The sequence below is a fragment of the Bufo bufo genome, chromosome 2 (assembly GCF_905171765.1).
Source record: "Bufo bufo chromosome 2, aBufBuf1.1, whole genome shotgun sequence".
Lineage (NCBI taxonomy): Eukaryota > Metazoa > Chordata > Amphibia > Anura > Bufonidae > Bufo > Bufo bufo.
This window is the reverse complement of record NC_053390.1, coordinates 22,008,821-22,034,248: the sequence shown is the minus strand read 5'-3', so window position 1 is coordinate 22,034,248 and position 25,428 is coordinate 22,008,821. Positions and strand designations below refer to the sequence as shown.

The following is a 25,428-nucleotide window of genomic DNA, read 5'->3' as shown; positions in this document are numbered from 1 at the left end:
AGGATCTTCTGCTCATGTATCAGGGGGTGAGGGGGAGGCTCTGTGATGGGGGAAGGGGTCCTGCTCAGCCCTCCTGACTCCTGGAGATGGATGATGGGAGTCACACAGTCCCCCGATGTCTTCTTCACTATTGTGTACTCCTGTGAATGGAGAGAGACACTTAGGGAATAAACCCTTCAGGGGCCATGTGCTCTCCTCCGGCCCTCTCCTCCTGGGTACAACGTGCCTACTTACCTTCTCATGGCTCCTACAACATGACTATTGGTCACAGGATACACTCACCATATTTGGGGCTGATCTTCAGATTCTCAGTCACTTAGAAGGGCTGGAGGCCGTTCTCCAGGACCCTGGACTCTTCCTATCACTTCCTATGATGGATTCTCCTTCCCGATGTCTGACTTGTTACAGAATACAATAAAGAGGAGAGAAATCTAGAAAAGTTTACCTCTCCGCTCAGCAGGGAGATGATCTCCAAGGTGAGGTCTAATATTCTCCTGTCCATCCTTGGGGGGTCATTCAGGAGAAGGGTCGTATTGCTGGTTTTCTTCATCCTCCTTCCAATAAAAGGAATAAAGGTTAATCAGTGAGTCTCATGTCCCCTATAACAAGTCCAAAAAAAAGTACAAATCATCCTAAAAAACTCAGACCCTCATAAATCTGCACTGATGGGAAAACACTGAGCTCGGTGTGTATCTAAGCTCCTGGCAATGCAGTGTGTGGAGGAAGGAGACTCTGAGCTCAGTGTGTATCTAAGCTTGTGGTGATAGAGGGATCCAGTTATCAAAATTATTGTTAGGAGTAGGCACCCCTCCCTTTACATTCCAGGATTAGGTCATAACCTTTTCAATGTCCTTTCCAGGCCAGGAGATTTTAGACATAAAATCAGAAAGATGGAACAACTTCACAGAGACCAGAGACCCCTATCATAAAATGTGCAGATGTCAGGTACCAGCTTTATACAGACCAGAACCGTTAGAGGGGTCAGAAAAAGGCTAGTGTCCTTTCCAGCCGAAGTCACACATGAAACCCCTATCGTACAATATACATCAAAGAAATACGTGACCTAATCCATGTTTGGTCCGGGTGCTTCCTCCTGAGAACTCCGGCCATGTATATGCTTCCATGGCATCATAACCAAATAAGATCTCAGATAAGTAACAGGAAGCAATTCGATAACTCCAGGTATTCTGCCATTACCATCGCCATGTTTGGTACGCACGTGTGCGGGACATTCGGACGGAGTAGATGGCGGTAATATGAAATTGATAAGGTGAATGGGCTCTGAGAGAAGGAGGAGGCTCTTTCCCAGAGGCTGTATACGCTTCCGTAATAGCAATCCTTATCCACCGGTATATGGAGCTCTTAGCTGCTTTCCTACCTCTATTAGGGCCAGAAAACTGCACAAATAAATTTTCGTCTATCCTCCATTCCCTGGTAGCGTCAATATAACGAAGAACTGCCCTTCTAACATCTAAGTTATGGAATTTTTCTTCCTGCTCATTCCTGGGATTGGCACAGAAAGAGGGAATGACGATATATTGGGACCTGTGAAAGGTGGATACTACCTTTGGGAGGACATTGGGGTCCAACTTAAATATTAACTTATCCTCTAATACCCTAAGCAAAGGCTTCTGGATGGATAGGGCCTGAAGCTCGCAAACTCTCTTAGCAGAAGATATTGCTACCAGGAAAACAGTCTTAAGAATAAGCCACTTGATAGACAGAAAATCTAAATCAGGGGACCTGACAAGCCTAAAAGAACTGTGTTCAGGTTCCATGGGGCTACCAAATTCTTACTTCTAGGCTTTAGCCTATCTAGCAGCTTTCAAAAACCTAGCAAGCCAGGGGACATCATAAAGACTAGTGTTGAAGAGGGCACCCAGGGCGTACACCTGCACCCTTAGAGTGTTTGGGGAGAGACAGATATCCAACCCATCCTGGAGGAACTCCAAAATGAAAGGGATATTGGGAGTGGACTGGATAAACCTGCCCCCTCCCAAGAGGCAAACTTTTTCCACACCTTAAGATATGCTCTGGAGGTATTGGACTTTCTGTTGAGCATTAGGGTACCTACCACCCTCTGAGATAAACCCACATGGACTGTCCAGTAACCAGGCTGATAGTTTAAGAAGCCTGGGGTTCGGATGGCTAATTGGGCCCTGCGTTAGGAGGTCCTCCATCAGGGCAAACAGGATTGGATCCTCCCAGCTGAGGGATCTCAGAAGACCAAACCAGCCCCTTATGTTCCAAAAGGGGACCACCAGGATTAGTGTACACTTCTCTGTCAGTAATTTCTTCAGGACCTTCGGGATCATCGGGATTGGTGGAAAGGCATAGACGAGACCCGACGTCCAATCCTGAGTGAAGGCATCTACCGCTCCCTTGGACTGAGGGAGAAGTAATGAGGAACCTTGTGGTTTTTCTATGAGACGAACAGATCCAGACTCGGACTGCCCCACTGAACCTGGATCTTCCGAAAGGCTGTCTGAGAAAGAGACCATTCGCCTGGATCTAGTCTCTGTCGACTGAGAAAATCTGCCCTTAGATTGAGGGAGCCCTTTAAGTGTACCACTGTAAGGGATATTAGATTATTTTCTGCCCACAAGAATATCTGTCTTGAGAGACTCTTTAGATGACCATGCCTTGTACCCCCTTGATGACGGGTGAAGGCCACTGCTGTGGAGTTGTCCGAGTGGACCAATACATGCTGGTTTCTTGACTGGCTCTGTGTTGCTTTTAGACCTTCCCATATTGCCCGAAGCTTCCTGTATTTGGATGAAATCCCCCTCTGATATTCGGACCAAGTCCCCTGGAAAGAATTGCAGGCTCCAAGGGCACCCCAACCGCAGGAGCTGGCGTCTGTTGTCAATGAGAAAACTTCCTTCTGATTCCAGCAGACCCCAGTCTGTAGATTTTTGTCTCTGAGTCACCACTGTAAAGAGATTTTTAAGTCCCTCAGTAGATAGATCTTCGGGTCCAGAGTTAGCTGAAACCTGTTCCATTTTCTGAGGATCAGATCTTGCAGGGGTCTCATGTGGTGTTGAGCCCAGGCAACCGCAGCGATACATGATGAGAGATGACCCAGCATTTTCATGCCTTCTCTTACAGAGAAAGCCAGACCTCTGAGGAATTGATGGATTTTGACCTTCAGATCCTGGACCTTTAGGGAGGGTAGGAAAGATTTCTGGTAGGGATCTATTGAGGATTTTGACAGTTATCGGTATCGGCATCTATTTTGCCGATATACCGATAACGTAATGGGAACACAGAACGCGCTGCTGTCAGCGCTCTCCGTGTTCCCACCGCTGGCGGCAGCGGCAGCAGCAGCACAGGGGGAGGGAGACACTGCTTCCTTCTCCCCTGTGCTGCTGCTGCCGCTGCCGCCAATGAGAGGGGAGAAGACAAGAGGAGGGGAGGGGCTGTGGCCGCTGCGCCACCAATGAAGATGTGTCTTTCATTAATTCATATACAGGAGGCGGGAGCTGCAGAATCACATAGCCGGCTCCCGACCTCTATGAACGGCAGCTGCGGTCCGCGGTAGTTAACCCCTTAGGTGCCGCGGATCGCAGCTATTGCTCATAGAGGTCGGGAGCCGGCTATGTGATTCTGCAGCCAGCTCCCGCCTCCTGTATATGAATGAGAGAGGTATCTTCATTGGTGGCGCAGTGCGCCCCCCCCCCCAAGCCCCCCAGTATTAATCATTGGTGGCGCAGTGCGCCCCCCCACCCAAGCCCCCCCCCAGTATTAATCATTGGTGGCGCAGTGCGCCCCCCCCCCCCAGTATTAATCATTGGTGGCAGTGGCCACAGGATCCCCTCTCCCCTGCTCCTCCGATCGGAGCCCCAGCAGTGTAAGCCTGGGGCTCCGATCGGTTACCATGGCAGCCAGGACGCTATTAAAGCCCTGGCTGCCATAGTCAGTAACCTTGCTGCTGTGTGCACAAAGCACAGAGCAGCAGGGACAGTGTGAGATCCTATTCACCCTGATAGAGATCTATCAGGGTGAATAGGACAAGGGTTCTAGTCCCTAAGGGGGCTAAAAGTTAGTAAAAAAAAACACAAAAATATTAAAGTATAAATGAAAAAGATTTACAAAAAAATTAAATAATAATACACGTTAACAATAAACATATTAATTTTCAGCAGATTTGTGTAGGAAATTTTTTTTTTTCTCAAAAAAAAAAATACCCAGAATATCGGTATAAATTATCGGCTATCGGCCTGAAAGTTGACAAATTATCGGTATCGGTATCGGCCCTAAAAAATCAATATCGGTCGATCCCTAATTTCTGGAGTATGGAATCTAGAAGGATGCCTAGAAAAACTCTGGAAGAAGAAGGCTGGACTTCTCCCAATTGACTATCCAGCCAAGATTATGAAGATGAGCACCTGACCACCTGGATATGTGATTGAAGCAGATCTGTACTTTCTGCTATGATTAACAGATCGTCCAGATATGGAACGATTCCCTTCTGGCTTAAGGAGGCCACTACTTCTGCCATAAATTTGGAGAAGATGCGAGGGGCAGAAGATATTCCGAAAGGAAGGCAGTTGAACTGATAATGATGAACCCTTCCTTCCAGCTGTACCGCGAATCTTAGATACTTCCTGGATTGAGGATGGATAGGGAAGTGGAAGTACGCATCCTTGAGGTCTATCATGGCCATCATAGCCACTTTCTTGATGAGTTTCACTGCAGACTTCACTGTTTCCATTTTAAATCTGCGGCAGATGATATGTTTGTTCAGTGGCTTCAAATTTATAATAGTCCTGAACTTGCCACTTGGTTTTTGAACTAAAAATAAAGGGAAATGGTGACACTTTCCTACTTCCTAGCTGGGAACACATTCTATTGCCCCTAGGCATAATAACTCTCTTATGCAGTATGACAGAAAGGTCATTTGAGATAAGGGGAGCAGGGTTAAGGTGAATTTTTGTGGAAGAGATTCTAGTTCTATCGCATAACCTTCTCTTATAATGTTGATAATAAAAGGGTCTGCACTGACACGCTCCCAGGTATCTATGAAGGAGCCAAGTCTTCCCCCAACCCTGATGGCGTCATTACTTGGATGAAGAAGGGGAAGGATCCCCTTTATTGGGATTGAAGAGGAAATGTATTCCTTTCCTCCCTTTTGTATAGCTCCACCTCCCTGATTTCCCTCTATCTGTTTTGGTATCCTGAGGTTGTGGTTTGTTACGAAAAAAACTGCCTGCTCTTTTTAGATCTGTCTTCGGGAAACCCTTTTTTGCGGTCAGTGGCGTTTTCTAGGATTTTATCCAAGTAGGGACCGAATACATACTGGCCATGCAACGGAAAAGAGATCAACTTGTTCTTGGACATCATATGCCCCGACCAGGCCTTCAGCCAAAGGACCCTTCTAATTGTGTTAGACAGGACCACCGTACGGGTGGATAGTCTTACAGACTCCGCTGAGGTGTCTGCTAGGAAGCTAGTGGCCATCTTCAGTAGGGAAAGGCTGTCCAAGATGTGTTCCCTTGGAGTTTTATTAACTAAGTGTAACTCTAACTGCTCCAGCCATACTTTTAGGGTATGGGCCACACATGTCGCGGCTACCCCCGGTTTTAAAAGGGCTACCGTAGCTTCCCACGTGTTCTTATGAAGGCTCTCCGCCTTCCTGTCCATAGGGTCCTTTAGCTGTGCGGCATCCTCAAAAGGAAGGACCGTGCGTTTTGCGACCTTGGCCACAGGAGCATTGACTCTAGGGATGGACTCCCAGTCTGTGCAATCTGCTTCGTTAAAGGGATACCGCCTCCTAATGCCACGGGGAATGAAGGAACCATTTTTCAGGTTTATCCCATTCAGCTTTAATCAGCTTCTGTACATTATCCCCTGAATATCTCCTCCTAAACTGTTCTAGGCTTCCTAGGATTTTCCATCTTGATCGTGGCCCTTATGGCTCTGATTAACTCTTCAATGTCTGCAGGGTTAAACAGAAACCTTCTGTATTCGTTATCTTCATTGGACTCCTGGGTCATATCCAAGATCTCAGGATCCGAAAGATCAGGATTTACTGAATCGGAATCACTTCCCACACTAAAAAGATCTCTAGAAATTCCCGGTCTAGGAAGTAAGGGCCTGGGGAAGATTCCCTCCTTTGTGAGGCCAGGGCTGATTGAGCCTCCTCTCTAACCATAGACTTGATGTCCTCCAACAGGCTAGAGGACTCAGATTTTACAACTGAAGCAGTACACTCCTTGCACAGCGGTTTAGACCCAGAAGAGAGCAGACGCTCTAAACACATGCTGCACTTCATGGTCTTAACTTTAACAGAGGAGGAAGACTCCTTTTCTCCCTGAAATTATATAAGGGAGAGAAGGGTCAACCACTACAGGGCAACAACAGTACATGAAGGGTGCCTAACTCACTGGACCCTGGGTAGTGGGGGGCTCAGATCCTAAGCCAGGTGTGGTAGGGGCACTCATGCTGCACAGGTCCCGTCCACCAGAAACGCCAGAGGAATGACAGGGGTGAAGATCCGCTGGGTGCCATTTTCCAACCGTCATTGCCCTCTTTTTGTCCACTGGGCATGCCCCGGTGAGCGCCTGCGTGACGTCACGACGCAATATAGTATATAACACTCCACAGTATATAGTATATAACACCTCACAGTATACAGTATATGAGTATTACACTCACTGCTAATCCGGTTTCCTGGAAGTCTCCATGACAGCACACACTGAGATTGACTTCCTCTGATAGGACAGGAAAAAACACAGAGAGGTTTAAAAACCCCACCCCTTCCCCTCATCGCCAGTGTATTTTACCGGAACCATGAAAAGGGGTAGAACATAAATTAAAGTAACATTATCAACAAAAGGGTGGGAATATATGTGCGGTCATGGAGACTTCCAGGAAACCGGATTACCGGTGAGTGTAATACTCATTTCCGCAGTCGTCTCCATGACAGCACACACTGAGAACTAACAAAGTAAATTTTAGGGAGGGGACAACAGCACCTAGGTCCTTGCGTCCAAAGGCCATGTCCTCATTGGCGAATACACCAACCCTATAATGCTTGGTGAAGGTGTGGCCGTTTTGCAAATTTGTTCTATAGTATGCAGTATATAGTATATAACACCTCACAGTATGTAGTATATAACACCTCACAGTATATAGTATATAACACCTCACAGTATACAGTATATAACACCCCACAGTATGCAGTATATAGTATATAACACCTCACAGTATATAACACCCCACAGTATATAGTATATAACACCCCACAGTATATAGTATATAACACCCCACAGTATATAGTATATAACACCCCACAGTATATAGTATATAACACCTCACAGTGTGCAGTATATAGTATATAACACCTCACAGTATGCAGTATATAGTATATAACACCCCACAGTATATAGTATATAACACCTCACAGTATGCAGTATATAGTATATAAAACCTCACAGTATATAGTATATAACACCCCACAGTATATAGTATATAACACCCCACAGTATGCAGTATATAGTATATAACACCACACAGTATACAATATAGAGTATATAACACCCCACAGTATGCAGTATATAGTATATAACACCGCACAGTGTGCAGTATATATTATATAACACCTCACATTATACAGTATATAACACCGAACAGTATGCAGTATATAACACCTCACAGAATGCAGTATATAGTATACTAGCAGAAGGACCCGGCTTCGCACAGGTATATTTCATCTATTTCATTTTATGTTTCCGTGTGTCGTAAAACGATATCGACAATTTCCCATATAACAGTGACCTCCACAGTGCCCGCCCCTTTAACATTGACCTCCACAGTGCCCGCCTCTTTAACAATGACCTTCACAGTGCCTGCCCCTTTATCAGTGCCTGCCCCTTTAACAGTGACCTCCACAGTGCTTGCCCCTTTCACATTGACCACCCCCTTAACAGTGACCTTCATAGTGGCCGCCCTTTTAACAGTGACCGCCCCTTTAACAGTGACTTTTACAGTGACCGCACCTTTAACTGTGACTTTCACACTGACGACCCCTTTAACAGTGGCCATCCCTTTAACAGTGACTTTCACAATGACTGCCCCTTTAACAGTGACCACCCCTTTAACAGTGACTTTCACAGTGACCGCCCCTTTAACAGGGACCTTCATAGCACCCGCCCCTTTAACAACAGTGACCTCCACAGTGCCCGCCCATTTAATAACAGTGACCTCCACAGTGCCCGCCCATTTAATAACAGTGACCTCCACAGTGCCTGCCCCTTTAAGCAGTAAAGAAAAATGGCTGGGTTGTTATGGAAACCTGGAGTAAAACTGTGTTTATGGCAGTTGAAGAGAAAGACTTGCAGGCTTGTATTGGCTAATGTGGATAATTTTTTGGGAATATCTTAGGAACGGTACGTCCTATAGAGCTGAGACCTAAAACCTTCCCGGACACCTGATGTACCTGTGTGCCAAATTTGGTGAAGATCGGTCCAGTCGTTTGGTCGGGCATAAAGAACGTCCAGACAGACAGACAGAAACTCATTTTTATATATATATATATGAGATAACACCCCACAGTATGCAGTATATAGTATATAACACCACACAGTATATAACACCCCAAGGTATACAACACCGCACAGTATGCAGTATATAACACCCCACAGTATACAGAATATAGTATATAACACCTCACAGTATATAGTATATAACACCCCACAGTATACAGTATATAACACCTCACAGTATATAGTATATAACACCTCACAGTATGCAGTATATAGTATATAACACCACACAGTATATAACACCCCAAGGTATACAACACCGCACAGTATGCAGTATATAACACCCCACAGTATACAGAATATAGTATATAACACCTCACAGTATATAGTATATATGTTGAATATCTGATATATAAAAAGAATCTTCATATAAAAGAAAGGATTTAAAAAATATATATAAAAATTATATGATCCTTCAGGCGGACATAATCGCCTCCAAGTTCTTTTATCGAGTATCTTAATTTGATTTGTGCAAGCAGTGAATAAGGGGACAATTGTCTATGCAAAAATATATATGTAATTTATTATACACGATACAAATCAAGAATACGGTGAAGACGGATAAGTCACAGGGGCCTGATGAGATACACCCAAAATTATTAAAAGAGCTTAGTGGTGAGCTGGCAAAACCGTTAACAGATTTATTTAACCAATCATTAGTAACAGGAGTCGTCCCGGAAGATTGGAAATTGGCAAATGTCGTGCCCATTCACAAGAAAGGTAGTAGGGAGGAATCGAGCAACTATAGACCAGTGAGTCTGACATCAATAGTAGGCAAATTAATGGAAACCCTATTAAAGGATAGGATTGTGGAACATCTAAAATCCCATGGATTGCAAGATGAAAAACAACATGGGTTTACTTCAGGGAGATCATGTCAAACAAATCTTATAGATTTTTTTGACTGGGTGAATAAAATAATAGACGGTGGAGGTGCAGTAGACATCGCATATCTAGATTTTAGTAAGGCTTTTGACACTGTCCCACATAGAAGACTTATCAATAAACTGCAGTCATTGAGCATGGACTCCCATATTGTTGAGTGGATTAGGCAGTGGCTGAGTGACAGACAGCAGAGGGTTGTAGTCAATGGAGAACATTCAAAACAAGGTAATGTTACCAGTGGGGTTCCACAGGGATCTGTACTGGGACCGATTTTGTTTAATATCTTCATAAGTGATATTGCAAAAGGCCTCGCTGGTAAGGTTTGTCTTTTTGCTGATGACACAAAGATATGTAACAGGGTTGATGTTCCTGGAGGGAAACGCCAAATGGAAAAGGATTTAGGAAAACTAGAAGAATGGTCAGAACTCTGGAAACTGAAATTTAATGTGGATAAGTGCAAGATAATGCACCTGGGGCGTAAAAACCCAAGGGCAGAATATAGAATATTTGACACAGTCCTGACCTCAGTATCTGAGGAAAGGGATTTAGGAGTAATTATTTCAGAAGACTTAAAGGTGGGAAGACAATGTAATAGAGCAGCACGAAATGCCAGCAGAATGCTTGGATGTATAGGGAGAGGTATAAGCAGTAGAAAGAGTGAAGTGCTTATGCCACTGTACAGAACACTGGTGAGACCTCACTTGGAGTATTGTGCGCAGTACTGGAGGCCATATCTCCAGAAGGATATAGATACTCTAGAGAGAGTTCAGAGAAGAGCTACTAAACTAGTACATGGATTGCAGGATAAAACTTACCAGGAAAGGTTAAAGGACCTTAATATGTATAGCTTGGAAGAAAGAAGAGACAGAGGGGATATGATAGAAACTTTTAAATACATAAAGGGAATCAACTCGGTAAAGGAAGAGAGCATATTTAAAAGAAGAAAAACTACCACAAGAGGACACAGTTTTAAATTAGAGGGGCAAAGGTTTAAAAGTAATATAAGGAAGTATTACTTTACTGAGAGAGTAGTGGATGCATGGAATAGCCTTCCTGCAGAAGTGGTAGCTGCAAATACAGTGAAGGGGTTTAAGCATGCATGGGATAGGCATAAGGCCATCCTTCATATAAGATAGGGCCGGGGGCTATCCATAGTACTCAGTATATTGGGCAGACTAGATGGGCCAAATGGTTCTTATCTGCCGACACATTCTATGTTTCTATGTTTCTTTCCCTTATCGTCCTCGGCAGCACAGAATGGGTTAACGTTGACCTCTTTAGTTTCATAGGACCGCCCACCTAGATTTAAACAATCAAACAATTAGTCAATCACATAATCAATACGCCTATAAGGTCTGGTGAATTGCAACTGCCCCTTGTATTTTTTTTTATGTCCTCATTTCTGAGGAATCTGCCCACCTGTCTGGTGTGGTGAAGATCGGCCACCTATGCCGTGGGGTGTGTCCCAGGCTCCAGGCCAAGTGTCCAGCAGTGCCACGGGTGTGTCCTTGGCGCTGGCACTATGCCGCATCCACAATGTGCGCACCGGCAGGAGGGATCCGTTGCGGTCTGATAGCCGCTGCCCTGCCGATGGTTCGCGCAGTGTGCGCCCGACGCTCCCGGCATTTGACATCCCCAGCATGCCTCTCCTAGGATCGGAGGCCGCCGCACTTCCGGGTTCGGGCAGCGTCTGACGTCATCAGTCAGCGCGCCCTCTTGGGCCAATAGGAAGCCTCAGGAGCGGCTGACGTCACCAGGCGGCGTCCAGGGCGCCAAATTCAAATATTTAAGGTGGATGCAGGCTGGAGCAAGCTGCCATAAGTGCCTGGCAGCCGAGCTCCTGTGAATTTAAGGTATTGTGTCAGCTGGGGGCCCTTCTGACTAAGATCACCTTGCTGGTTTTGCTCATTGTATGTCTTTTTTCTCTGCTCCAGATGTCTGGGCTTCCTGGTTCAGTGAGAAAGAGGTCTAAGAAGCACAGACACAGATATTGCCTGTCATGTGAGCAGCCCCTACCTGATGAACAGCGAGAGGACTACTGTGACAACTGTATGGCAGCGGATTCTGTCCATTCTCATAGATCTTCTGCTGGTTCAAAAAAGTCTAGGAAGAAGCAATCCCGCTGCATCTCCTGTATTCAGCCCTTACCGGAGGATTCACGCTCCAATATCTGCGCTTCCTGCACTCAGCCTGAAGACGAGTCTGACACAGAGTCCAGAAAACTAATGAGCCTCTTTAAGTCCTTTTTGACAAAGCAGAAACAGAAAGCCAAAAAGAGAAAGCGCGATCCTATCTCCTCATCCTCTGACGTCTGAGAGCGAAGACTCAGGCTCGGATTGGGAAGTCTCTAATATGGAGGAGAATTTCCTTTTTGATAAGAAAAATGCAAATCGCTCAATCAAGGACGTAAAGGGAATAATGGAGACTAAGGAAGACCCTGTTGCCGCACAGGACAAGGAGAGTCTCTTCTATTTCCCAAAGAAAAAAGCTTCAGTCCTTCCAAGCCATCCAGTTCTGGACTCCATATTCCAGAAGGAATGTAAATGTCCCCTGAGGAAAATAGATCCGGGCTCAAGATTCCGTTCCATTTATAAGATTGACTCCGCTGAGTCCTCAAGCTGGGAAGTCCCCGCTAGAGTTGATCCTGCGGTAACAAGGCTGGCTAAAAGGTCCTTCTTTCCCGCAGATGACTCCGCGCTGCTGAGGGACCCGATGGACAGAAAGGCAGATAACTTGCTAAAGAGACTGCATTCTTACTTGGCCACGTTAAGTAAGGCAGCCATGGCAGCAGTACCAGTGGCTCGAGCCCTCAGAATCTGGCTAAGTCACCTAGGAAGGGACATCGAGGACGGAGTGGCCGCTGAGTTTTTGTGCGACTTTCCAGTGGATTCGCTGAGATTCCTGGCTAAAGATATGGCCCTCTCAAATTCAATAAGAAGGACCTTGTGGCTCAAGCTATGGGCAGGAGATGTTGCCTCAAAGACCAACCTCTGCGCTCTACCCTTTGAGCCTGGGAGACTGTTCGGCTCTCAGCTAGACAAGCTGTTAGAAGCCAATTCGGATGAAAAATCTCTGAAGTTCCCTCAGTTTAAAACCAAGAACCGTCCAAGGAATTTTCGTCCCTTTGGTAGGCAGCCTTACCGCAGAACAGGCTATCGTGGGCGATCTAGCAGAGGCCGGTCAGACAGAAGAGTCCTTCCCAGTTCTGCTGAAAAAGCAAGAGGAAAGGAAGACATCAGTAAAAACTCCAAGGCTGATTTCTGACGTCGAAAGCCAGTCTGTAGGAGGTCGCTTATCCCACTTCTACAACAACTGGGAGAGAATCACTACAGACAAATGGGTTCTGGATCTAATAAGGGACGGATACTCGCTAGAGTTTCTTCATCAGCCAAGAAGCAGATTTCTGTTTCAAAGAGAAGACCCTCGTATAGATCACCTGGTGGAGCAATTTCTAAAGAAAGGAGCTTTAGAACGGGTACCAAGAGGTCAAGAAAAAAAGGGAGTCTACTCCAGGTTGTTTTTAGTCCCAAAAGCAAGCGGGGATTGGCGTCTCGTTATAGACCTCAGATACTTAAATCATTTTCTGAGAAAAATCCATTTCAAGATGGAAACATTAAGATCGGTGGTGTCCACTCTTCAGCGAGATCAGTTCATGGCCTCCCTGGACTTGGAGGACGCCTACCTGCATGTGCCCATAAGATCTTCCTCAAGGAAGTTCCTAAGAGTGGCCGTCAGAAGAGCAGGGAGAATCCTGCACTTTCAATTCAGAGCGTTGCCCTTCGGGCTGACGTCCGCACCCAGGATTTTTACCAAAATATCAGTGGTGGCAGCAGTGCATCTACGCTTACAGGCCATTCAAGTCTATCCTTACCTCGACGACTGGCTAGTGGCAGCAGCAACGGAGGAACAGTTACAACTTCATCTCCGTACAGTCATCTCGCTTCTCCAGTCCCTCGGTTTCATAATGAGTTGGAAGAAATCTCAGCTCTCCCCAACGACGTCGAAAAGATTCTTGGGGATGGTGATAGACACCCGCTGCATGAAAGTGTTCCTTCCTTCAGACAAGGGTCAGAAGATCAGAGAGGAAGTGAGAACCTTGAGATCCATTCACAAGCCATCCGTACGCAGTGATGAAGACCTTGGGTCATCTGACTTCTACCATAGATGCGGTCCCCTGGGCGAAGATCCATATGCGAGACCTTCAATGGAATATGATACAGGCAAGACGCACCAGTCATTGCGATTTGGAAAGAAGAATCAGCCTGAGGCCTTCCGTTATTCAGAGTCTGAACTGGTGGTTACAGACGGAGAAGCTCACAGTAGGGAAATCATTTCAGTATCTGTCACCGATAATAATGACCACGGATGCCTCAGCCAGAGGCTGGGGAGCTCACGTGCAGAACAGATGGATCCAAGGGAAATGGTCTCCCCAGGATATGCGACAGTTCTCGAACTTCAAGGAAATGAAGGCTGTTCTGGAATCACTAGTCCATTTTCAAACCCTCCTGGAAGGAAAATCGGTGCTGGTTCGCTTAGACAACCTCTCCACGGTGTTCTATCTGAACAAACAAGGAGGAACGAGGAGCCCGTCCTTGATGAAATTATGCAAACGGATTTTCACCTGGGCAGAATCACATCTTTCGCAATTAAGAGCGATTCATATAAGAGGCTGTTACAATATAGAAGCAGATCGTCTGAGTCGGATGACAGTCAGTCCGAGCGAGTGGGGTTTGAATCCGATTTACTTCAAGCAAATCATAGCCAGATGGGGTTGTCCAACCTGGGATCTGATGGCCTCCAGACAAAATCGGAAACTCCAGAAGTTCTGTTCCCTGAGCAAACACGACGGGCCAACAGTGGTAGATGCCTTCTCGATGTCTTGGAGTCGCCTATTTGTCTACCTATTTCCACCAGTACCCCTCATACCGAGGGTTCTACAGAAGATTGCGGTAGAAAGACCCAAAGTAATACTAATAGCACCATTTTGGCCCCGGAGGTCATGGTTTCCTCTTCTTCTCCAACTGTCCGAAGGGAACTATTGGAAGCTTCCATGTGCCCCCGACCTTCTCCTCCAGCAGGGTCTATTCCATCAGAACCTAGACAGGTTGCACCTCACGGCCTGGATGTTGAGAGAAGCAGATTAGAGGAAGAGGGCCTACCAGCTTCGGTCATTGACACATTAATGAATTCCCGCAAGCGTTCTACCAATGTGAAATATGCCAAAGTATTAGGAAAATTCCGGTCTTGGTTGTCGGGAAAGGGATATACGGAAATAAACATCTCCAGTATTCTTCAGTTCCTTCAAGAAGGATTTGATATGGGCTTGAAGCCGAATACCTTAAAATCCCAGATGACTGCCATTAATATCTTGACAGAGAATAAATATCTGTTCCATCCTCTGATAGTCAGATTCTTCAAGGCCTTGAAGAGGCTAAGACCGGTGATTCACGAACCCTTTCCTGTGTGGGACTTATCCCTAGTACTAAGGGGACTCACAAGACCACCCTTTGAACCGCTGGAACAAGTGGACATCAGATATCTCTCCTGCAAAGTTCTGTTTCTTGTAGCCATTACTTCGGCGAAAAGATTGGGGGAACTACGAGCGTTATCTTCCAGACATCCATATATACGAATCCTTCCTGATGGGATATTGATTAGAACCATACCTTCCTTTCAACCAAAGGTTCCTTCCACTATGAATATTAATAGGGAAACCTTCTTGCCTACATTCTTCCCAAATCCGGCGGATGAAGAACAGGAGCAATTACATATGCTGGATGTGAAAAGAGTAGTAGAAACATATTTGCGAAGAACGGAAGAGTTCCGTTTAGACGAAAGTCTTTTTCTGCTTTATTCTGGACCGAGAAGAGGGCGAACGCCATCCAAGGATTCACTCGCCTGGTGGATAAAGAACACCATCACAGAAACCTACTTGTTAGAGGGGGAAACTCCACCACTTTCCATCAAGGCTCATTCCACGAGGTCGACAGCAGCCTCTTGGGCGGAATATGGGCAGGTGTCTATACAAGAAATCTGCAGCGCAGCCTCCTGGTCCACTCCTTCCACCTTCGCAAAGCATTATCGCCTTGACATCGAGTCCAGGAGCTCAGCCTTTGGCACAGGCATTCTAAGTTCAGCTTCAGTATAATCCCCCCCTTTGGAATCTATAAAAATCCCATTCTGTGCTGCCGAGGACGATAAGGGAAAGTAGAAAATTGGTACCTGGAATTTTACTTTCCTTGAGTCCGAAGGCAGCACAGGCTTACCCTCCCTAATAAATTATATTTTTTGTTCTGCAACTGTGTGGATCTATTTTTTAATACAAGGGGCAGTTGCAATTCACCAGACCTTATAGGCGTATTGATTATGTGATTGACTAATTGTTTGATTGTTTAAATCTAGGTGGGCGGTCCTATGAAACTAAAGAGGTCAACGTTAACCCATTCTGTGCTGCCTTCGGACTCGAGGAAAGTAAAATTCCAGGTACCAATTTTCTACTATACGATTGCAAAGACAAAACAATGAAGCTGTAAAATAATACCCAAAATACACCACCAGCACAGTACAACTTAAAGAGGTTCTGCAGTTTGTTTAAACTAATGATCTATCCTTTGGTTAGATCATCAGCGTTTGAGAAGGCAGTGGCGCTCCGCCGGCCCAGTGACGTCACGACTAGTATCAACTTGCCTGGGTGGGGCTAAGTCGTGACATCACTGGGCCAGCGGTAAACAGTGAGAAGGCCACGGCGCTGCTGAAGCGCCACTGCCTTCTCAAACAGCTGATCGGCGGGGGTCCCGGGTGTCAGACCCCCGCCGGTCAAATGCTGATGATCTATCCAGAGGATAGATCATCCGTTTAAACAAACTGCAGAACCCCTTAAAATGTATCTAACTTTTAACAAGCAGGCCAATGATTTATATACTAGGAGAAACTTAGGATCTTCTGTTTACCAAACAGGCCATAACAATAAAACACGGATTAATATAAGAAAAATAAATGTTATCCCTTGACTCTGTTTCCCTATGACCAATCAAAAATATATGATATTAATATGATAAAATGTCCAGCTCGGCAATCAGACTACGTAATATAACTTCCAAGGGTTTAGTCCTCTTTTCAAATAATGTCAGATCTTCCATTAACAATATGCATCTTTGCTAAGAGAATAATCAGCATTATGGAGGCGCCAAACACTATATATTCCCACAGTATGGGGACTTTTGGCTATATACTGAGAGAAATATCTTATTAATATCACGAGCAGTAAGCACAATATACGTTACCGGGTCAGAGGTAGACAGAGTTTCAGATGGGACCAGTTCTCAAGAACTTTCTTCGTAGTCAAAAAAAATAATCCAAGTTTCTTTTGGTATATTTCTTGTGATCAGTTTCCTTTGTGAGATTTTCTTTTGGTTTGTGAGACAGTTTACTTGAGTCGGCTGATGCTCTGCACACGAGTATTTATTCCCCACCTTATCTAATAATCATCCCCTTCTGGATTAGGGATTACCAATCAGGTAAGGTGGGTGTATTCGTATGCTAATAACACAATGATGTCATATTAACCCTTGATATGGTATAAAACAAATGGTAAAATAATATAATATTGTCCATCTGCCTCCAGATGGCACTGTTGTAACATCAGACTTTTAAGTGAAAACTTATATGATGTGGCTTTATTTTATTATCTGCCCTTTAACCTTTCTTCAACGTATATCAAAGAGGAGGGATATTTCTGAAGTAATTTTTCCAGACTTACTGGGACCATCATGATTCTCCCAGACTCTTGAATTTATGGGCTTGATAAGAAATACAATGGTCCTTACACTTGCACCGTGGGTTTGTATATCTAACTGTCCAAGCTATTGAGTAATGACGCCTGGAATAACATTAGCTTTTCTGAGAAACTTCTATTAGTAGAAAACCTTAGTGTTTTCTTGCCATGAACTCATCTTGGCCTCTTCAGCCACATAACAGAACTTTGGCTCAAGCTGATTTTACTCTTAAAGGCAATGAGCATTCATACTGGCTATAATATCATTAGATAATACTGTGTACTTATGAAAATGCACAACGTATAACACCCCACAGTATGCAGTATATAGTATATAACACCTCACAGTATGCAGTATATAGTATATAACACCCCACAGTATGCAGTATATAGTATATAACACCCCACAGTATATAACACCCCACAGTATGCAGTATATAACACCCCACAGTATGCAGTATATAGTATATAACACCCCACAGTATGCAGTATATAGTATATAACACCCCACAGTATGCAGTATATAGTATATAACACCCCACAGTATGCAGTATACAGTAAATAACACCCCACAGTATGCAGTATATAACACCCCACAGTATGCAGTATATAGTATATAACACCCCACAGTATGCAGTATATAGTATATAACACCCCACAGTATGCAGTATATAGTATATAACACCCCACAGTATGCAGTATATAGTATATAACACCCCACAGTATGCAGTATATAACACCCCACAGTATGCAGTATATAGTATATAACACCCCACAGTATGCAGTATATAACACCCCACAGTATATAACACACCACAGTATGCAGTATATAGTATATAACACCACACAGTGTGCAGTATATAGTATATAACACCTCACAGTATGCAGTATATAGTATATAACACCCCACAGTATATAGTATAACACCCCACAGTATGCAGTATATAACACCCCACAGTATATAGTATATAACACCTCACAGTATGCAGAATATAGTATATAACACCTCACAGTATGCAGTATATAACACCTCACAGTATGCAGTATATAGTATATAACACCTCACAGTATGCAGTATATAGTATATAACACCTCACAGTATGCAGTATATAGTATATAACACCTCACAGTATGCAGTATATAGTATATAACACCCCACAGTATGCAGTATATAACACCACACAGTGTGCAGTATATAGTATATAACACCCCACAGTATGCAGTATACAGTAAATAACACCCCACAGTATGCAGTATACAGTAAATAACACCCCACAGTATACAGTATATAACACCCCACAGTATGCAGTATATAGTATATAACACCCCACAGTATGCAGTATATAGTATATAACACCCCACAGTATGCAGTATATAGTATATAACACCCCACAGTATGCAGTATATAGTATATAACACCCCACAGTATGCAGTATATAACACCCCACAGTATGCAGTATATAGTATATAACACCCCACAGTATGCAGTATATAGTATATAACACCCCACAGTATACAGTATATAACACCCCACAGTATATAGTATGTAACACCCCACAGTATATTGTATATAACACCCCACAGTATATAGTATATAGTATATAACACCCAAAGTATGCAGTATATAGTACTGACACATAGTTGGTGCCGATCCCGATCATGTGACTCTGAGCTGTGACGCGGGTACCTTGTGACCAGTTACGTGACTGATCACACAAAAATGTAAGATAGGACAGCACCACTTACTTGGATACACTCAAGCAACTATGCGGCGGTGCTCGTGGCGTCAGGTCTCGGCCTCAGAGACCCCCAATAGACCATCAAAAAATAAGGAAGGTCACGGCACTCCAGAAGCAAATCCAATGTGTTTTAATCCACCAGATATTCAGCAGCAACGTTTCGACAACCGTCTTTGTGTATGTAGCTTGATAAAGACGGATGTCGAAACGTTGCTGCTGAATATCTGGTGGATTAAAACACATTGGATTTGCTTCTGGAGTGCCGTGACCTTCCTTATTTTTTGACAGTTACGTGACTGATCACGTGATCTTAGGGGCGGACTCAATTAAACCTGCGCTGGGATTACTCCATCCTATTACTCTTTTTGGCTGCACTGACACTGGGAGAAATCACTTTTAGGGACAGGACAATAGGGATAGCCGTCGATAAGTGGGGTCGCTCCCTTGGGGGTGATTCTCCCGCATCTAGGCGGGAGACCTCTCCGCTTGTAGGCAGGGCCTCACTAGTCGGCTAGGGATACTATCTTCCCAGTTACCCATCCGTCCTGCATTAGAAGAGCCGTTGACTACAACATCTTTTTTGTGATATCTGCAGCGAACACCTATCCATACCGTTCCTGTGGACCTTTCTACCCCAAACACGAACATCCTGCTGTGGTACGATCTATCTCCATAACAGAAAAATCATCAAACCGTGAGTGGGGACTATCTAGTCCAAATTGTGCTCTCTATTCCTGTTTGTATACCCGGTGCCTTTATGTGCATAAGCCCGTGTATCTTACATATGCCGTCATCTATACACCTATGTGGGACTTATTTTAAATGCTAATAACTAAAAGTTAAGTTTTAGTAGGACAACTATTCAGTGACATACAGTTTTTTATTCCTACATTATATATATCTTCTTATACTGTGAGTTAAACCTGCGCTGTCTTAAAAAGAACGCCAGCACGAGTAATCGCTCCCCACTGCCATACGCAGGAGAGGAGCGGACCCAGGAATCCTATACACATGGCGAGCTAAGTACTCTCTATTCACTAATAGCATTGTTCTTTACTTGCTGGCGCCGGCATATTTGGTAGTGTCTGATGCTGGAGGAGCGCCCACTATGTGTATTTACTGATTTCTTGATATTCATTGGTCCCCTGATGACCTGGCCCATTGCCAGTGAAAACGCGTCGGGACAGTATATACGATATATGTTTGTTTGTCTGCCCCAGGGTGTGATTGGTCTTTAAACTCTGACGAAGCTGGGCAGTCACTATATTGCCTATAAGGGACACCAAGGGACAGACAGAGAGGGGTGTTTTTGTTCATGAGTGAGGATTAAGGGATGTTTTAGGGGAAGAGACCCAGTATCTGTCTCCCTTTGTTCCCGCACTCACCCTCTGAGTAAGCCAGTGAGCGCCCCTTGTGGCTGCTTATACTCTCCACCATATCACTCTGGTTGGCAGTAAATGACTACCTCTTTAGGTAGTTTTGTTTGATTAATTACTGGGCCTATCATTTTAACATACGATGAATTAAAGATTGTTTTAAGGTTTTCCCATTATTCAATTATTGTCAATCAACATTCCCCATATGTCTGTTTTATGTTGGCATCATTATGTACATGTCGTACTTTTAGTCCAGCCGCCTCTCGGCATGTTTGCCGTGCTGCCTCTAGAACTCCGTCAAGCCCCCATTATAGTCAATGGGGCCGGAGCGGTAGTCCGGGGGCACGTATGCACGGATACGACAGGCTGTTCACCCGCCGGAACAGCCTGCCGTAGTTCCTTGCCGCTAGTGTTAAAGTACCCTTAGAATTTTAGAAGCAATTTTTCTAAATTTTAAGCACCAAAGGGCTTCTGTCAGCCCACTAAACCGTTTTTTTTTTTTTTGCTTAATAATAACCCCTACACTGCGATTTATCCATACATAAGTAAAATAAGAATTTTGGGTCAGTAGAATTTGCTAAAACCCTATTTTTATAATATGTAAATTACCTTGCTACCAGCAAGTAGGACGGTTACTTGCTGGTAGCAGCCGCATCCTCCGATGGTTATGACGCCCCCTCCGCTTGTTGATTGACAGGGCCAGCGGATGGGATCTTACTCCGCTGGCCCTGCCTGTTTTCATTCAATATCTGGCGCCTGCGCCGCGCCCGTACCTATCTTCACTCACTCGGCCGCTTCATCCTCAATGCGCCTGCGCCGGGTGTAGATGTGACGTCATCGGCGCAGGCGCATTGAGGATGAAGCGGCCGAGTGAGTGGCCGCCTCTCAGTGCGCCTGCGCCGATTGAAGATAGGTACGGCCGCGGCGCAGGCGCCAGATATTGAATGAAAACAGGCAGGGCCAGCGGAGAAAGATCCCGTCCGCTGGCCCTGTCAATCAACAAGCGGAGGGGGCGTCATTACCATCGGAGGATGCGGCTGCTACCAGCAAGTAGCCGCCCTACTTGCTGGTAGCAAGGTAATTTACATATTATAAAAATAGGGTTTTAGCAAATTCTACTGAACCAAAATTATTATTTTACTTATGTATGGATAAATCGCAGTGTAGGGGTTATTATTAAGCAAAAAAAAAAAAAACGCTTTAGTGGGCTGACAGAAGCCCTTTAAGTTATAAAGTGATTTTTGAGGGACTTACATGATAGAGACTAACCATGAATTACCCTATTTTAGAAACTACACCCCTCAAATTATTGAAAACCGATGTTACAAACTTTATTAACCCTTGAGGTGTTCCACAAGAATTAAAGGAAAATGGAAGGGAAATTTTACAATTTCATTTTTTTTGTAGATTTTTTGTTAGTCAATTTTTTCTTGCAACACAGCAAGGGTTAACTGCAAAATAAACCTCAATATACATTACTCTGATTCTGCAGTTTACATATATGGTGGTAAACTGCTCTATGGTCACAAGGCATATTTTTAAAAATTTTATTTAACTTAATTTTGGGAAAAGAACACTTTTTTTTTCTTGAAACTTTAAATTTTTATTGTGTAAAACTTTTTTTTACTAATTATTTGTCCCACTCTTCAACTTAAACTTTTGGGGGTCTGATCCCCAGTACAATGCATTACAATACATCTGTACTGTAATGCATTGGCTGCAAGTGTATTACTCTGTGTAATACAGGGGGCTGGGTCTCACGGGCATGATGTCTAAGGCCTCTTACACACAAACGTGTGCGCCCCGTGGCCGTGCTGCAGGCCGCAATGCGCGAACACCCACAGTGGGGCAGCTGCAGCGGATCACGGACCCATTGAAGTCCGTCCGTTCTGTAAAAAGATAGGACATGTTCTATCTTTGTGCGGAATGGAAGTTTAGGACGAAACCCCACGGAAGCACTCCGTAGTGCTTCTGGAGGGTTCCGTTCCGTGCTTCCATTCCGCATCTCTGGATTTGCGGACCCATTGAAGTGAATGGGTCCGCATCCGTGATGCGGAATGCACACGAAACGGCGCCCGTATATTGCGGATCCGCAAACGCGGTCCACAATACGGCCACGGAGCGCACATGTTCGTGTGCAATAAGCCTAAGGAAGGCATCGGGCTGCCGTCCCAGCCATCAGGTCCCCGTCATAACAGCGCGGGGACCCGATACGGATACCACACATGCCGTGGTCAGTGCAGACCGTGGCATTGCAAAGGATAATGCGCCGGCACCGATGCATACAGCAGGGGTCGGGCTATCAGTGACTGCCGGACCCCTGCCGCTGATAGCTGTATGGCAGTGGGATTTAAGACACAGGTCCCATTGCCTTATAGTTAAGGCTCTGGTATCCGACGGGTTAAGCCTTCAGATGCCATGGTCAATTGTGGTCATTTGTGCAGGTAAAAACTGGGAGCATTTTCTCCCAGCCGTGCTCTGGGCTCCCCTCGGCGAGGATCGGGGAGCAGGAAGCGGTGTGCGCAGCTCTTGTACTCAGACTGCTGCACACAAGTTACTATGGAGAGCCTACGTGAGGCTCCACAACTGGTGTAAAGTAGAACTGGCTTAGTTGCCCATAGCAACCAATCAGATTCCACCTTTCATTTTCTAAATGAGCTGTGAAAAATGAAAGGTGGAATCTGGTTGCTATGGGCAACTAAGCCAGTTCTACTTTACACCAGTTTGATAAATCTCCCCATAGTGTATTTCTAATGGACTCCATTGCTAATTACTTGTTATAGTTCCCTAGGGAAACGATTAAAACATCCCCGAAATTAAAATAAAAATATCAAAAAAAATAACATCATGGACATCGCCAATTCAAATGTAAAACTATCGGCAAAACTGAAGAAAGGTAAAAATGGCCGATTTTACATTTTTGGGTCGCTTTACCTACCACAAAAAATGAAACAAAAAGTGATGTAAAAGTCTTACACAACCCAGAATGGGATCAATGAAAAATACAGATCGTTTCACCAAAAATGAGCCCCACACAGCTCAGTACACATAAAAATAAAAAACTTGTGTGGCTCAGAACATGGAAATACAAAGGAAACATTCATTTCACTTTTTAAAGAGGTTCTGCACTTTGTTTTAACTGATGATCTATCCGGCGGCCTTCTCAAACAGCTGATCGGCGGGGGTCCGACACCCGGGACCCCCGCCGGTCAGATGCTGATGATCAAACCAAAGGATCGATCATCAGTTAAAACAAACTGTAGAACCCCTTTAATATTTTTTTCAGTATTAAAAATTTAAAAAACGATACATATGTGATTTCGTTGTAATCGCAGTGACCCAGAGAATAAAAGTACCAAGTCAGGAACTGTCTCCTCACAGCTCATCTTACCTGCAGGCTGGAGGAATGGCTGATACCAGAGAGAACAAGAGCCCTGACTACCGACCAGGACCTGCCCAGTATCTGCTGCACTGCCAGAGCTGAAGGACCTGCCCAGTATCTGCTGCACTGCCAGAGCTGAAGGACCTGGGGTGACGTCACCGTCATGTGATCAGTGCAGGGAGCGGGGCTCAACAGTGGGGATAGGAGGTGGTAAAGGACCTGGGATGATGTCACCGTCATGTGATCAGTGCAGGGGGCGGGGCTAGGCAGTTGTGAGTATAAGAGGTGGTGAAGGACCTGCCCAGTATCTGCTGCACTGCCAGACCTGGAGGACCTGGAGTGACATGACCGTCATGTGATTAGTGCAGGGGGCGGGGCTTAGCAGTGGAGAGGATAAGAGGTGGTGAAAGACCTGTGATGACATCATTGTCATGTGATCAGTGCAGGGCCAGTGTTCTGCCAGATTTCTATACCTTTCGAAAACTCTATACCGGTAGTGACACGGCTGCACCGGAATCAGCTGGAGGAGGGTTTGCACTGCGCAAGCGCACATCCACTTGATTAACAAAAAAAATCATTGCAGCGCCACGGGAGAAGGACTTTATGCGCATGCGCGAAACCGTACACCGCACGTGCACACTTAGGGGTAGGTAGATTTTCCAGCGCAAAATATTCCATCAGATGTCCCTGGTAAGGATGAACTGCTCCTGATGATTTGTGCGTACGCGCACTCAGGGGTAGGGAGATCTGATGGAACATTTTGTGCTGTAAAATCTACCTACCCAGGGCCGGCCTTTGGGGTGTACGAGCTGTGCGGCTGTACAGGGCGCCATGGCGAGCTGAGCCACTGCAGCTGCCAGGTCAGGTTCCGGAGCTTAGGGGCGCAGGCGCAGCGTCCAAGTGCTGCGCCATCACAGAGAGCCGCGGAAGGATCCGCTCAATGTGTGAGGGCTGCGGCTGGTGCTCTGCAGACAGGGAGGGAGCAGAAGACTTCAAATAGTGAGGAGGACCTGTTCTTATTGTTGTTTTTTTACCAAATATCTTTCATTAAATGGGGGCAGGGGACTGGATAAGGGTGACACTGGGTATGATTAAGGGGGCAGGGGACTGGATAAGGGTCACAATGGGTATGATTAAGGGGGGCAGGAGACTGGCTATGGGTGACACTGGGTATGATTGTACTTGGTTGCACTTGCACTTAAATTATCTGTAATAAAAAAAAACAGTTTGAGGTGTTTCCCCGGAGACAAGTGTGTAGCTGACATATAGCCGGGGAAACACCACTATCCCGGAGACAAGTGTGTAGCTGACATATAGCCGGGGAAACACCACTATCCCGGAGACAAGTGTGTATCTGACATATGGCCGGGGAAACACCGCTATCCCGGAGACAAGTGTGTATCTGACATATAGCCGGGGAAACACCGCTATCCCGGAGACAAGTGTGTATCTGACATATAGCCGGGGAAACACCACTATCCCGGAGACAAGTGTGTAGCTGACATATAGCCGGGGAAACACCGCTATCCCGGAGACAAGTGTGTATCTGACATATAGCCGGGGAAACACCGCTATCCCGGAGACAAGTGTGTAGCTGACATATAGCCGGGGAAACACCGCTATCCCGGAGACAAGTGTGTAGCTGACATATAGCCGGGGAAACACCGCTATCCCGGAGACAAGTGTGTATCTGACATATAGCCGGGGAAACACCGCTATCCCGGAG

The 25,428-nt window shown here is 45.2% G+C and overlaps 1 long non-coding RNA gene across 1 annotated transcript; it reads right to left on the bottom strand.

Annotated features, from left to right (window-relative positions):
• Window positions 1–84: 84 nt before the first annotated feature.
• On the bottom strand, window positions 85–23,769 carry LOC120991204. Its single transcript, XR_005776557.1, has 3 exons — window positions 23,712–23,769; window positions 446–554; window positions 85–140 (listed from the first exon to the last, which is right to left on the bottom strand). It is a non-coding gene; the product is annotated as an uncharacterized LOC120991204 (long non-coding RNA).
• Window positions 23,770–25,428: the final 1,659 nt, after the last annotated feature.